Below are 16,510 nucleotides of genomic sequence, written 5' to 3'. Positions count from 1 at the left end.
ATATTGTCTTTTTCTCTGCATTAGTTTGGAAATGACCCATACATACATATTCCCTTGGCTCACAGTCTGCAGGCCAGATCCAGTCAGATGACTAACTCAAGACTAGACACATAGAAAGATACAAGTAGCTCCCTGGGAGCTACCCTACCCATTTGGCTAAGGCTAGACTACAAGACACAACTATAGAGTCCGCTGGAACCCACAGAGCATCCCTGTGGGCCGGGCAATGCCTGATGGCGTTGCAAGATTCTCTTGTATGACTTATGCAAGCCTTTCTGAGAGGTGGAAATAGTATCTCCAGCTCCAGGACAGGAAGAAGGTTCAGTCAGCAAAGTGCTTTCCTCACAAGCAAGAGGGCATGAGTTCAACTCCCAGAACTCACTTGTTAGGCGTGATGGCCAACTTTTAAGCCCCAGCCCTGGGGGTGGGGGTGGGGGCAGACAGGAAGATCCATGGGGCTCATTGGCCAGGCAATATAGTCTGATTAGTGAGCTTCGAGCCAATGAGAGACCCTGTTTCAAATGAGGTGGACGATGTTTCTGAGAATAATTCCCATGGCTGTCCTCCACCCCCCACACCAGGCTCACACTCATGCACTTTGACACACATACAAACATACACACATGTACTAATAAGAAAATAAATAAATACTAACTCTAAGGGGCAGGCAAGTAAACTGAGGCTCAGTGTGGATGGCCCCCTGCCTGAGGTCATATGACCAGCAGGTGCAAAGGCAAACCGGAAGAGAAGCCCTGTTTCCTCTCACCAACCCCCAGGCTCCCACAGAACTCCAGAGAGCTGAAGTTGCTTTTGTCAGGGAAGGGGTGGGGCCTGGCATGGTGCAGAGAAACTAGGGTAGGAACTGAAAGGGGACAGGGTCATGGGCTGGCCTTGGCCAGAGGAAGCCCAGTGGCTGCAGTCTTCAAAGGAAGGATTCACTGTGTTGGGAAAAACCACCACAGAGGTCATCAGAGGTGAAGGGCAGAGATAAGGAGAAACGAGACCCAATCATAGCTCAGTAGCAGAATGTGTGCTTAGAACATGCCAGGTCCTGTGTTCACGCCCAACAGTGCAAACACACATGCATCCATATGAGCAAACATCTATAGATAGATACAAACTATAAACATCTGTGCATATGTGCACACCGTGGCTTGATTTATTGGCTACTTGCTGCACAAGCCCCTGGACCCTCCATCAAGTCACTTGGGGCTTTGCCTCCTCTTGGTGAGGTGAGGACTTCCCCACCCTCCCCACCCCGAGTTCTCAGGTTATTTTTGAAATGAACATTTTCTCCACCCCGCAGAGAACTCATTATTCAGAGCTCTCTTTTTTTCTCCCATCATCTTCTTTTTTAGTAGAGTTGAATCCTAGAGGGGATAATAAGTATGTATACATACAGTCAGGAGCCAGGCAGAGAGAAAGAGGTAAAAGCAGGCTGTCAACAGCCCAGCCCAGCAAACGGGTAAGGAATGCACAGTGGTCCTTGGGAGCAGCTAGCCTTCACAGAGTCTGTAGGAGAGTTCGCCTGGACAGGGTCATGGCGAAGCATCAGCCACCAGTCTCTTCTGCCCATGAGAGCATTCCCTTCTGTGCACACCCCATGGCTGCCTGCCTGGCCTTGGCTCCCCCTTTGCCCTAATTCTGCCCCATTTCCCTTCCCTGGGACAATCCACAGGGGCACTTGTTCAATCGCATTTCCCACTCAGCCCCTGAAAAGTAGGTCACAGATTTGTCTCACAGAACCTGGAGCGCTGAGCATCAAGACTGCTGCATCAGGTCGTAGGTGGCAGCCACCTCAGGGGGAGCGTGGGAACCTGGAGGACAGCTTGGGTGCAAGTCTGCCTTGCAGAGGGATGCTGCCCAAGGTTGCCCAAGCTCTCCCAGAAAGTGGCCTCTCCTCAGAGCCCACCCATGGCTTCCTGTCACCTGTGCAATGGACCCAGACACCCTGTGAACTACAAAGCCTGTGTCGTTCTGGCCTCTACTGCTCATCCTGCATGTGCCTCCTGCTTTAAAGGCAAGGATGCCTCTGGCCCCTCCACACTCCTCCCTTCCAACTCACTGCATTTGCTCTTCAGTGCCTAGCACCAGCCTCTCCTTTTCTCCCACTCCCTACACCAGGCACACATGCATGTATAGACATGAGCCTTCACACACAGTGCTATAGGGCTTTAGGATAGACAGTGGTGTCCTCAGATTCCTTATGAAAGCCTCACACCTGAGATGGAGGTGTTGGGAGGTAGAACCCTGGGGAGGTGATGTCATGGGGGGAGGAAGCCTCACAAATGGAACTAGGGCCCTTAGGGCAGAGACTCCAGGGGTCCCCTTGCCTCTTCTGCCTTGTTAGAAAGCCACAAAAATACCAAAAATACCAAATCTGCAGATGCCTTGGCTTTGGACCAAGAAGTGTGGGCAGAAAAACCTCTGTTGTTTTTAAGTTGCCTGGACTCTAGTGTTTTGTTCTAGCATCTGCCATGGAATAAGACATATGACTCACATGTGCTTCCTGAAAGTGAGCACATGCAAGCACATGGGTACACACATAAAACATAGGATACATGTATGTGCACACATATTCAAAAACACATTCACATACATGTATGCACATGCACACACCTGAAAACACACCCTCATACACAAACACAAGCATGCACTCATACAGGAACACAAACACAAGCATGTATCACAAACAGATATACGCATGAACCTGCAGACAGACACACATGTAAATGCACCTGAGCACAAATGAACAAACATGCACACCCACACATGTACACAAATGTACACCAGGAGACACAAGCATGTGTATACAAGCACACACATACAATAGCACATGGATGCACACATGTACATGCATAGATACACGTGTGTGTATAGGTACATGCAAATGTGTGTCACACATTCATGTATGTATCCACATGCATGCAAATACACATACATGCACATACTTCCCCATATACACACCATATAGCTGCTCACACATGTGCCCAGACAGTTTCTTAAGGTGATGCTAGGTTCTGTCATGTCGACAATGGAAACCACCACAAGGGCTGAGAACAGTCCAACCAATACACGTGTAAGCAAGGCAGCCTCAGCAAGAGGCAGAGTGCTGAAGATGTAAAGTAGGTAAGGTTGGGGGTGGCTTTAGAAGAGGCAGGCGAAGACGGCTGCTCTGAGAAGATGAGATCTGATCTCATTTAAAATGCAGTTTCTCGTCACATAAGCCACATCTAGTGACCTCAGGAGACACCCATGGCCCAAGGCACTCTACTGGACAACATGGGTACAGAATATTCTCTTGCCACAGAACTTCTATGGACAACTTGTTGGAGGGGAGGCAGGGGCAGGTAAAGCTAAATTCTTTGGCCGGGTGATTGGAGCACTCCTTGCCTGTCCTGGCTCATTTACCACAAGCTGTCCCTTGGATGCTCAGTTCTGGCTGCTATACACACCTGACATTCTCCAACATACGTGTCTCACATCCGCTCATAGCCTCTTACGCTAATGTGAGCCTATGGACATGTATGTATGTCTGTGTATATGCCTGTGAGTGGGCAGATACGCTTCCATGTAGCAGTCCACCATTTCTTACAACCATGGTGTGTGAGGATAAGCATCCTAAATCTTATTCAGCTATTCATCCTGCCTTTATGTAGGCAGGCGTGGCTAGTGGCTACTGCACTGGACAGCACAACACCCACTGGCTAGCAGGAGCTATGGAGGGTTGCAGAGGAGGGAGTGGCACAGCCCGGTTTTAATTTAAGGAAGTTTGTGGAGGATGGAGGGACAACCAGAGAGGTGAGACAGCAATGAGGTGGCAGTTTTCTTTGGGCAAGGTGAGAAAACGACCAAATTAGGTTATGGTTACTTCAAACACCCTCGTCTCTTGATTTGTGACCCAAAGTAGGTAAATATTATATTATTAATGTAAATTATATTTCAGTAAATTCATTAAAACACAAGGCAGTGGGCAAATGGCTCAGCCATTAAAGGTCTGTCTCACAAACATGAGGACTGGAGTTTGGGTCCCCACCCAGGAAGCTCTGTAAATGCCAGCTTAGCACAGACACACCGACGATTCCAGCCTTGGAAGTCAGAGACAGGGCTCCCCAGAGCAAGCTGTCTAGGAAGCTGTAAGGCAAGATCTGGGTTTGATCCCTGCCTCAATGTATAAGGTAGAGAGTAACTGACAGCAACCTCAAGCATGTGTACCAACATGTGTGGGGAAAACACAAACACATATGAAACGGAGTGTGGGAAAGGGTGGGGGGAACAAGGTAGAGGCCCCATGTCTGCACACATGTACACCTTTTCACCCTCTGCTCTTTTGTTTCATGGTCTAGCCTGTTTCACAGTCTAGCCTGATGCTCTTTGCTAATCACTGCTTCAGAGACCTCATTGTTTCTATAGCTCCAGAATATTCCATTATATGAATTCACCTGACACTGGACACTAGGGGATGATCTCCAGCCCTTGGCTGCTGCGGACAATAGTATCTTAGCATAGACATCTCCAGGGCCAGAGGAGTGGCCCTGTGACTTCGTACAGGCTTCGCAAAGCTGCCTTCCAGCCTCCCAGGACAGCACGTGGGAGTGCTGCTTCCCAGGCCTCATTGGTATGTTACCGTGACTTTAAATGCGCTTCTCTCTCAACTGGGCATGGCAACGCACACTATGATCCCAAAACTTGGGGAGCTGAGGCGGGGTGGGGGGGGTTGCTGCGAGCTTGAGCTCTCCTTGGATGCATAGCAAGGCCCGTCATTAATAAACTAAAGCAACAACAGAAAACTAAACTAAAGCCTGCCTTCATTACCAGTGGGGACAGTAGCTGCTGTGTGGATTTGTACTCGGGAAGCCGCCTGCTGGCGCCCTTTCATGCACCTTCTGTAAGGTGACTCATCCTTTCCATGTGGTCTTCTAGAACAACACTGATATTTCCAGGATCAAATCTTTGTGACCCCAGTTTGACATTCGTCTCTGCTGACTTGGTTTATGGCATGCTCTTTTGTTTTGATTACCATATCGAATGATAAGAGGTTTTCGTTCATTATGCTGAATTCATCCACCTTCTTATTTCTTCTGGCTCTTGTATTTCCAGTGAGAAAAAGACCTAGCCTGATGCAGAGGCTGAAAGGAGACTGACTTCCCATGCTTTGTGGGTTCGTGGTTTTGCCTTTAAATTAAAATGGGTTCATGGGATCCACTCCTTCTCTCAGGGGCTACCCCCTTCGCTCAGCATTGTACATTTGCATATGTTAGATTTATTTATCTTTATGTGTATATGTTTTGCCTATATGTTTCTTTGTATATATGTATGTATGTATGTATGTATGTATGTATGTATGTGTACTACATGCATACCTGTGTCAGAAGAGGGTGCCTGATCACCTGGAACTGGAGGTATGGTTGTGAGCCATCATGAGGATGCTGGAAACTGAACCTAGATCTTCTGCAAGAACAGCAAGTGCTCTTAACCAATGAGCCATCTCTCCAGCTCAGCACTGTTCGTTAACAAGTCTTTTGGGGATCCATTGATCTGAGGCCTTGACTTTATCTTACACTAACTTCCTGTGAACTAGAACCCACGTCTGCCTGTCCACTTCAGTGTGCCTGTCTTTGCACTTCTGATGCCAGCTCTGGTTTGATTATTAAACATTTGTAGTTAAATCTTTCCAGACATCCCTGGACAAACAGCTTGCCTCCTTTGGTCTCAGTGTCTGATGTGGCTCAGATCTGGATGCGTCTCTGTAGGGAACTATGTCTTTTTAGCATTTTACGAGTGCTGGGTGCTCTTGAGACCCAGGACCCTCTAGAGCCTTCAGGGGCCACTGCGCCCAGGTTCTCATGGCCCCTAAGCCCCCACAGAGCCAGCCCATCTGGCTCCACCAGGATTGCTCTGCAGGAAGTGGAGCTGGAGTCCACTTGCTTTCTCCCGGTGACAAGGACACTGGCTCTGCTGTGCATGGCCACGCTTCACAGTGGAAAGCCGTTTCCACTGACCCCAGCGATGTTTTGGCAGACTGTGGCTATCATTTCATTTAAACTGCACAGGGCCGTCTGAAGGGCCGCACTGCAAGTGTTTGTCCCCCTTAGCAGATGACACCAAGATGGCTCGGTATGCTCCTGGAGCACAGCACTTCAACTATGGAGTATTCAAACATAAGTTAGAATCCCCCACACCGTGGCAGCTCACACCATGGGCTATCATTTCTGGGCCTTACTTGCCCCTAACCTCCCTTTGTTCTTCTTAGACAGAAAGCCTTGGCACTCTCCAGCAGGGTGACCTTAGCTAAGCCCCTCTGTCCATTTACCCAGCTGCTACCCTCCCTCTTAGGAGGGTAAGGTACTCAAGCTCCCAGGAAGGCCAGCCTCTGAGCTTGGGGCCTGGTGCCCCCATCCAGCCGTGCTGCCTGGGCCTCTGGTCTCCCACCAGCACACCTGTCATCTCCTGCCCCACCCACCAGCACACCTGCCAATCATCTCCTGCCCCTCCCACCAGCACACCTGCCAGTCATCTCCTGCCCCTCCCATCAGCACACCTGCCAGTCATCTCTTGCCCCTCCCACCAGCACACCTGCCAGTCATCTCCTGCCCCTCCCACTAATTGGCCTAGTTCCCTTGCAGCTGGAGTTCCCAGTGCCCACACCAGCATCTTCTCTCTCCTCCATCATTCCAGTGCCCCATCTAGTCCTCAAAACTCCCAGGGGGTTCGTTTCTTATTATCATTGCAAGCTTCATTTGTGAAAGAACTGTAGATTCAAGCACTGTGTAGAGGCCCTGGGGACCCTTTACTCTCTTTCCCCCAGTGGTAGCATTGTGAACCATGGTTCTCTGTTACATTTGAGATAGAGGATTGTATTATGGTTCTGATTTGGATCCAGAGATCCGGGTTCAAATCCTGACTTCAAATCAAGGAGCTTGGCAACTTATATTGCTCTTCAGAGTTCCAGTTTCTTTGAATGAAAATGTATAATATACCAAACCCTGACACTATTATGGATGAGATGCATACCGAAAGGAGCATGCCATGGTTGTCTCCGGAGGGGCCCTGGCAAAGCCTTACAAATACAGAGGCAGATGCTAGACGCCAACCATTGGTCTGGGCGTGGGGTCCCCATGGAGGAGTTGGAGGGTGGTCCGGAGGAGCTGAAGGGGTTTACAGCCCCATGGGAAGAACAACGATATCGGCCACCCAGATGCCCCAGGACTCCCAGGGACTAAACCATCAATCAAGGGGTACAAATGGTTCCAGCCAAAAATGTGGCAGAGGGATGCCTTGTTGGGCATCAGTGGGAGGAGTGGTCCTTGACGGGTGAAAGCTCAATAGATGCCCCAACAAAGAGAAATCGAGGTGGGGGGGGTGAGGTGGGAGTAGGTCGGATGGAGGGGCATATACTTGGAGGCAGGGGGTGGGAGGAGGGGTTGGGGGGTTTGGGGGAGGAGGAAAACCAGGAAAGGTTTTACCATTTAAAATGTAAATGAAGATTATATTCAATAAAAAAGAAAAGAAAATGTGTAATAAAGGCACACCCCTTGAAGAGTCTTTGAAGCTTATATGAGATATGAATGGAAAGTTCTCAAAAAAGAGATTGACATATGACTGCCATTCAATAAATAATGATGACCCGTAGCCTTGACACTCAATAAGTAATAGTGACCTAGTCTTGCCCTTGCATACCCTTTCCTGTCTGCAGACTTCTTTGCTCTTTCTGCACCCAGTACTGACTCTCCTCTCAATTTATCCTTGTAGTCCTCCCTGGCCACAGGACCTTTGCATATGATGTTCACCCCATGCTCTTTTGGGGAGCTTCTTATCTTCCAAACTTGTTATCTCTGTCTACTCTAGTCTTCAGCCCATATATTGCTTTGTCTCCTTTATCAGAGAGGCCTCTGTCAGCCACGCACCAACCCTGTAGGAGGTTCATTTCATAGCGTTGTGTGTGTTAGATTTCCTCCATAGAGGATCACTTCAGGATACAAATATCTAATACAGCTGTATCTTGACTCTCTCATCCACAGACTGTGAGTACATGAAAATCAAGTGCATGGTCTTTGCCCATCAAAGTATTCTTAGAACCTAGCAAAGGGCGTGGCCTTGAGAAGAGAGCAGTGAATACAAATGGTGAGAGAAAAAGGTGGAGAGAGGAGGAACAGTAAGGACTGTGCTGAATACTGATCATCAAACATTTACTGAGCACTTATTATGCACCTCAGGTATGCCCTATCTCATTTAACCTGCAAAAGTCCTTCTTTATCCCGCTTTATGTTTTCTCTCAGCTTTTCATCTGACTGATGTTTATTTTATGCCTGATTTTCTGATTCATGTAAATATAGGAACTCAGAACTTTTATGTTCTTTCCTCCTCTGTCTCTAGGGAGGATACCAATGCCTGGAACATCACTGATGATGCTCAGTGGTGGGAGGAAGAAATATGTAAATGGATGGAATATCACAAGAGAAATGTGAGGTCAGTAAAGCTACTGTGTAACTCTTTTGAACGTATTTATTTTATTTGAGAATTTTCTACATGAGTACTGTATTTACACCGTTACACTTTCCCTCTCCCCTGCAACTCCTCCCATTCTCCCACTTTCTCTTAAACTGTTGCTCTCTCATTTAATTATTATAGGACATAAATATGTGTGTATGTGTCACAGTTAGGGTTACTATTGCTCTGAGGACACACCCTGATCAAAAGGAAGAAAGGGTTTATTTCACTTGAAATTCCACATCACAGTTCATCAGGAAAAGCAGTGAGGGCAGGAACTCAACCAGGGCAGAAACCTGGAGGCAGAGCTGATGCAGAGGCCATGGAGGAGTGCTGCTCGCTTGCTTGCTCCCCATCATTTGCTTGGCCTGCTTTCTTATAGAACTCAGGACCTCCAGTCCAGGGATGACACTACCCACAATGGGCAGGGCCTGCCCCCAGCAATCACCAATTAAGAAAATGCTTTATGGGTTTGTCTATAGCCTGATCTTGTAGAGGCATTTTCTCAATAGAGGATGTCTCCAGTGACTCTAGCTTGTGTCAACTTGACATAAAACTAGTCAGCACATTGAGTCCACTTAGTGGGGCTCATATGTATGTGTGTTTAGGGCTGATCACTTGTAACTGAAAAACCTATCAGGAGATCATCCCTGGAAAGGACTGATTCTCTGTCTCTCGGGGGCCGTTAATTACCTGTGGCTCTTCATCTATGGCCTTGTGCGAGCTTTGCATCCGCACTGGCATGCTAGCTGTTGTTGCCATTGTTCAGGTCCCCTTTAGATGACCATATTGTTTCTTCCTCGATGTATTCTGAACCTTGTGTAGGAGTTGTAGTGCATAAGCTGGGGTGTAGCACCCATGGCCATTTGTTCTCTGCATTTGACTAGCTCTCTGCAATGGTCTCTGTCAGCCGCACAATGAAGCTTATTTGGTGAGGGCTGAGAGCTACATTTATCTGTGGTTAGAAGGATACAGTTAGAGATCATGATGGCTTAGGAAAGTAGTAAATTCTCCTCTGAGATCCTTGACCTCACTAGCCACTGGTCATTGGCTGGGTTTAGAGTACGATTTCCCTCCTATTGAGTGTCCCTAAACTCCAATTAGGTGATTTTGGTTGCCCCCAAGATGTGAGTGCCATCAATGCACCCTTGGGGGAATCTTTCAGGCTGGGCATTGTTGTGGTTTATAGCCTTTATATTCTGGGTAAGACTTTTAATTGCTTTTCTCCTTTGGCATCTCGTGTGGCTACTTCAGATACAAGGAGAGCCATTCCTCAGGGAGGAGTCTTCAAGGTCAGTTCCAGCTGGAGTCCTCCAGATCGAGCTTTTGCTGAAGTGCATGGTGTCTTGAGCAAGAGGGTTTCACTTTCAAGTCCTGGGGTTGGGGAGAATGCACAACACAGACCAGCTGTAGAGCAGAGAAAGAAAAAAGTACTAAAAAGAAAGAGGAGCATATGACTGGTACTCTATAAAAACAATGACCTGGGATGGTCTAGACTTAGCACTTGACAAATAATAATAGCCTGGAATGGTCTATCCTTGACTACTCTTCCTGTCCATAGTATCTTCTTGCTTCTCTGATGCTCTAACTTCTTCCTGGGAGGCCCCTTCCTCCTAAGGGCCCCGTCACCTCCCAGTGACACCATATCCCAGGGCCAAGTCCACAGCACATAGACCTCAGAAACACTGCAGGTGCAAGCCATAGTCAGAAGAAACTGGACATTGGAGAAACTGAGTCAAGGTTAGGGATGGACCTGGGCCTCTGAACCTAATAAGCCTTCACCCCTAAGTCACTCTTAACTGAGCGCATCTTCTGGGTTGGATTTTCCCAGAAACAGACCTGACATGAGATACAAGGAGTTTATGTGGTAGATGATTCCGGGAGATTCCACAGGAGACAGGAAAGCGAGGCAGGGACAGCACCATGGGACTCCAGTGGGAACCAATGGATAAGCTATCTCAGCATTCCCATGGAGTGGCACTACAGCATACAGGCAGATACCTGCTCCCTGTAGGTCACCACAAGGGTCAATCACAGGCATCAACTCCCTGAAAGACTGCCTCGCCCTGCCCTCAACATTGGCTTAGGGGTGAGCCACACCCCCACAAAAGGCCTCCAGCTAAGAGCTGTGTACTTTCTGCGAGAGGACACAGAAGGACCCTGCCAGGGCTGTTTTGGGATACCACACAGTCTCACTCCCCAAAGCTGCCCCCACTTCAGCAGGATGACATTTAAAAGCCATATAGATGCTAGAGAGAAACCTTTTCCTCTCGGCAGCCCTCCGCCTCCACACCCCACGCATCCCCTCACACTTCTTGTGACCTAAGATTTCTCAAGGCTTAGCTTAAGCCACACACTAGATCTGGCCCGGCCCAGGCTTTCCACAGCTCTCTTGGGTTTAATCTTCTCCAAGTGTGAAAATTTTAAACTAGTTGATGGCATTTAAACATCAAAGTATTCACACAAAACTCTAAATGTCCAACTTCTCCTGGCAGCATAAAAAGATAGACGGTCTAGACTTCTATCCCTGCTTGGCCAGAGCCAATGGCTATCCTCATTCAACAGGGCAGTGACACTACCTGTCCTCTGAAGCCCTTACCCCAGCCCTTCCTTCCTCATCCTTATACTTCTCAACTCAGACCTTGGGCCCCATCTTCTCAGCCAGCAGAGCCACTGAGGGCAAACCCCTGACAGGGCCATGTTCTGGGGTGGGAGGGGGGGTGCTATAGCGTGACCTTGGGTGGTCCCATTCAGCTTCCTTTTCCTCCCTCCAGTCACAGCTGGTCCCCTTAATGACTTAGAAGCTGTCCCCTGTCCCCAGGATTTTCTGCAGTCCCTGAAGTGACAGAATTCCCTGCCTACAGCTTTGTTCACTGTTCCTCCAGCCATCCTGGCAAGTAGAGCCACAACCTGAATACCCAGGGTTCCCTGACAAGGACTTGACCCATGCCCCATGAGATTGCTCTGTCTGAACTTGAGGGACTGTGTTCTCAGACCTTCAGTGCAGGATGGCCGTGTTTAAGCTTATCTTCTTCCATAGCTTGCTGGTCTACATTCCGTGTACAGGTAACTCTCCCTCATGGAGAGCTATGTTCAATGCATGGCCCCCATTTCTGCATTTCTTCCTCCGAGTCCTTTTGTGTAGGACCCTCTTGCTATAATGGCCCAGGCCTGCCTTCCTAAGCATTTGACTTTGGTGCAACCCTGAGTCATGTGAGGCTGTCACCTTCCAAGTCCCACCTTGGGGGGACCACACTATACCTACACACCTTTCAGTCCTATCCCCACGCAGGTGTCCACTCGCCATGGTGGGTGTGCACACATGGAAAGTAAACAGAGACTGAGCCCTCGGCCTGGGTCCCTCCGCTTTGGCCACCTTCCCTCCCCTCTCCAAGTCTCACCTCACACCTTCACCCTCCACACCTTCCCCTCTATTACAGGTTGCTCCTGAAACTTTGCCCTCTGGTAAAAACCACCCTGGGGCAGCCAAGAGTCAGCCAGCCCCCTGTTCAGTGCAGAGACATTGTCTACAGAACTGCAAAAGGAAGTGAGCTCTTTAGAAGGATGGTCTGGTTTAGGAACTGTTTTTATTTTAATTACTATAAGGGTTAACATATTACTTGTAAAAATTAACGAGTTTCACAGTGGTATTTCCATATGTGTATACAACATGTCTCGGTCCAGCTTGCCCTCCGTGTGCTTGGTCTCTCTGGCCCCTCCCATACCAGCCCCCTTGGAGGCCTGACATTTCCTCACCTGTGTTCAGTTCATTCTTTTTGTTTTCTGCTTCCCTCTTCCTCCCCTCCCCCTCTACCTCCTCCCTCCTCCTCCCTACCTCTTTCCCCTTCCCCTACTTCTCATCCTCTCCTCCAGCTTCATTTTTAGCTTTAAAAAAATAAATAAATGAAACAGGCTCTCACGGTACAGAATGTGACATCACACAGCCCAGGCTGGCCTTGACCTCACCAGGTGTCCCAGACCAGACTGGAGCTCATAGTGACTTCCTGCCCTGGGATCACAGGTACATGCCACATGCCAGCCTCTTCATGGTTTCATTTTTTATTGTCCACGTATGAGAGAAAACATGTGATTCTGTCTTTCTGTATCTGTCTGTGCTGAGCATGACTTTCATCACATCCGCCTTGCTGTGGAGGACAGAATGACAATATTCTTTATGACGCAGTAAACCATCCATCCCCCCAACACATACACACACACACACACACACACACACACACATGCACACGCACATTCATCTGTAGGTGAACACCTAGGATGACCCAATATCTAGGCTGCTATGACTCGAACTATAATGGACACACATGTGCAGATATCTCCTTTGTATGCTGACCTCATTTCCTCCAGTTATATTCCCGGGAGTGGCATGGCACTGTCATATGGTATTTCTATTTTTAGTTTTTTTGAGGAAGCTCCCTCCTGACTTCCATGGCAGCAATGGTAATTTACATCCCCACCAAAAATCTGTAAGGGTTCATGTTCTCCTCATACTGCATTTGTTACTTATCTCTTTTATTATAACTTTTCTCATTGGATGAGATAAAATTTCAATGCCATTTTGATTTGCTTTTCTCTAATGGCTTAAGGATACTGAGTGCTTTTTCTGTGTATTTTTAAAATCACTTTTACATCTTGGCTTGAACTGTAGCTGGTCAGTGTATCTGCCTACTTGCTAATTGGATTATTATAAGAATCTTGTTGTTAAGTCTTTGAATTCTTTCTATATTGTGGCTACTAATCCCATGTTAGATGAATAACTGGCAGACTTCTCCCACTTCTTTCTGTTTCCTCTTGTATGTGCATTTTATAGGAGAGCACTCTCCAGTGAAACTTGTGGAGCACAGGAAGTGTGTTGGGAGAGAAGGTTAGCACAGCCTGGTACTGTGGTGTGCACTGGCTGCTGGTTCCCATCAGCTAAAGCTGAGGTCTTCTGGAGAGGATGCAGGCAAGAGAAGCCAGTGACCTGGAGCCAGGCCTGGTGGGACCTGCCTTGTGGAATTGCTGGGTGGATGAGACCAGACCATGTGTTTACATACCAAGGACAGGCCTGGAGATACAGCTTGGTGGTGCTGTATCTCCAGTTCAAGGCCCTGGGGTTCTGCGTGGGAAATATACTGAGGGTCATAGAGTGGTCTGAATGAGAAGTACCCCATTGCCTCTGGTATTTGAACACTTGTCCTCGGTGGGACTATTAGTGCAGCTTTGGAGGTGCAGCCTGATTGGAGGAAGTACATCACTGGGCCGGGGCTCTGACAGTTAAAGGTTTCTTTCTCTGCTTTGTGCTTTCAGTTCAAGGCATGAAGTTTCAGCTCCCAGTTCCTGCCGCCATGACCGCCACTGGTGGCCATGGCTCCTCCTTGCCGTGGTGGACTCTGATCTTTCTGGAACGATGGGCTGACGACCAGTTTCTTCTCTAAGTTGCCTTGGTCGTGGTGTTTTATCACAGCAACAGAAAAGTAACGGATGCAGGTGGGAACTGAAATGTGGCAACTCTTTCTTGGAAACCCAGCTGCCAGTCCACACGAAGGCTTCCGGTGCCCTTCATTGTTCTTCAGAGTTAATTGGCCTCCTCCTCGATTGGTGTGTGTTGTTTTTTTCCATGTGTGTTCTACACACACACACACACATACACACACACACACACACACACACACACACACACACACACACACGTGACCAGAGAAAATACCATGCTCATAAAAAAAAAAATCCTCCCAGCTCTGAAATGTACATGGTGGGATGTCCCTCTCTCTGTTCCATCTTTGCTGGTGACATTTGGTACTGTGAATATGTCACCCTGACTTTTTTCCCTCTAGTCTCAAAATCCCTTAAAGGGCAGGGACTGTTTTGTAAATTCCTTTATCTCCAACTCAAAAAAAAAAAAAAAAAAGCCCACTTAGCCCACGAGCCAGATTGTCTCAAGTTCCACACGACAGGGTGAGGTGTGGGCTGCACCTTCCAGCCTCCCCCTGCCACCCATTGCCCCAGTCAGGAGCTCAGCCACCAGTGTGTCCAGGTGGAAGTTCTCCAGGTAGGTAAGGTGGAAACACACCTTGGGGTTCTCTGTGAAAGGCAAGCTCCAGCCACTGAGTATCTGACAGCCGTTCATTAGGGTACCACCTGATTTTTGTGTACTAAGATTATCTGTGTGTACATATGTTTGTGTGTGTACATGTGCATATGTGAGTGTGCATGTCTGTATGCATGTGTGCGTGCTTGTGCGCATGTGCATGCTTTGGTTTGTGCAATGTACACAAGTAGTGTGCAAGTCAGAACAATATCACGTATCTCTCTTTACCTTCTACCTTCTTGAGAGTCTCTCTCTCTTTCTCTCTCTCTCTCTCTCTCTCTCTCTCTCTCTCTCTCTCTCTCTCTCTCTCTGTCTCTGTTCTCTCAGTGTTATCTTCATGTGCCAGGATAGCTGGCATTTGAGACGCACCTGGATTTAAATGGGTTCTAAGGATTTGAACTCGCACGGCAAGTGCTTTACCTATTGAACTTTCTCCTCAGGCCCCAGTAGGATTATTACTTTGTGCCTGTGTAGTTACTAATTTCATCTGACTAAAACAGTAGCATGTGGGTATTGAGGGGAGTCAGGAAGCTGAAGGCAGCTTTAATTCTGGCATGACACGAGCACAGGGAGAACTTTCCCAGTTGTGGGTTTATTTCTCTCCAACACACATGCACGCGCGCGCGCGCGCGCGCGTACACACACACACACACACATGCACACACACACACACACACACACACACACACACCTCAGGACCATCTTCCTCTCCTGAGGAAGTCAGGGATGCTGGGCATCCCAGCTCACCCTGAGCATGCTTTCTCTTCTCTCTTCTTCCTGATCCTGCAGACAGGAGCACCCATTTCCCTCCTGCCTTCCAGTTCCATCTCCCAAGAAGTCTCCAACTTTCAGGAGTCTGTCAGGGTCCTATTTTTAGTGGAGTGAGACTTCTGCGGGGTGTCCAGATTGGCGCACTTCCTCTTTACCAGATGGGCTGCAGCAACTGTGGAGCCTACTGCGTCCTCAGTTCCCGCTGTGGTCGCCTCATGTAACCTTTGACAGTTCTGCAGCCTCGCCCTGCCCAGCGCCAGCCCACTCCCAGATGGAGAAACTGAGGCTCAGTGAGGACCACTGACTGCTTGTGACCCAGTTCCACATGCAGAAGGGAAGTCTCACCCCAGACCCTCAGCTTGTTGCCACCCGTCAAGGGAGTACGGTGTTTCCTTCCTGACACTCACATGATCCTTGTGCCTGTGAGATGCTCAGGACCACAAGCTACCAGAGAGGAAAGTGTGCGTGTGTCTATGATGTCAGTACCAAGCATTGATCTGCCTCCTACCCAGGGCCATTTGCTGCTAGCACGAGGACCCAACAACACATACCACAGCTGTGCTCTTTGGTGCCCCTAAAGTTGTGCATTTTAAAAATGTGTTGATGGCATTTAAAGATCAAGCATGCTCATATAAAAATTCAAATGCCCAGCTTCTCTTGTAAACTGAAAATGCACTAAGTTCCTATCGGTGTTTGGCCACAGTTGAACGGAGCTGCGTCATGGCCCATCCCCAGAGGCCACAGTCTTCAGCGAGCCTTATGGCTTCCCTGCAGCCAACACCCAATGCTGGTTCACCTTGAAGGCAGCATTGCTATCTCATAGGTAAAGTCCAGAATAGAGAGCAGAAAACCCCAGCGAGCTTGCCCCACTGGGAGCCACCTGGTCCTCACAGGGCTTTGAGGCTGGCCTCCCTTTATCCATCATACCTCCCAGATCATCTTGAAAAACTCCAGCACTTTAGTATACAGTTGGTGCTCGGGAGGAGCTGCAGCTGAATGCTCCTCAGATGAGGCCAAGGAACGTGTGATTCTTTAAGCAGATGAACCAGTGGATTCAGAGGCTGAGATCCTGCCCCTGGCCCCATGGAACTATAAGTCACTACACTGCCTCTTGACTCCTGACTTTTGTTTCCTGAGACAGAGTATCACTATGTAGGCTAG

This window comes from Apodemus sylvaticus, chromosome 2 (assembly GCF_947179515.1).
Source record: "Apodemus sylvaticus chromosome 2, mApoSyl1.1, whole genome shotgun sequence".
In the NCBI taxonomy this organism is placed as follows: domain Eukaryota; kingdom Metazoa; phylum Chordata; class Mammalia; order Rodentia; family Muridae; genus Apodemus; species Apodemus sylvaticus.
This window is presented reverse-complemented; position numbering follows the sequence as displayed.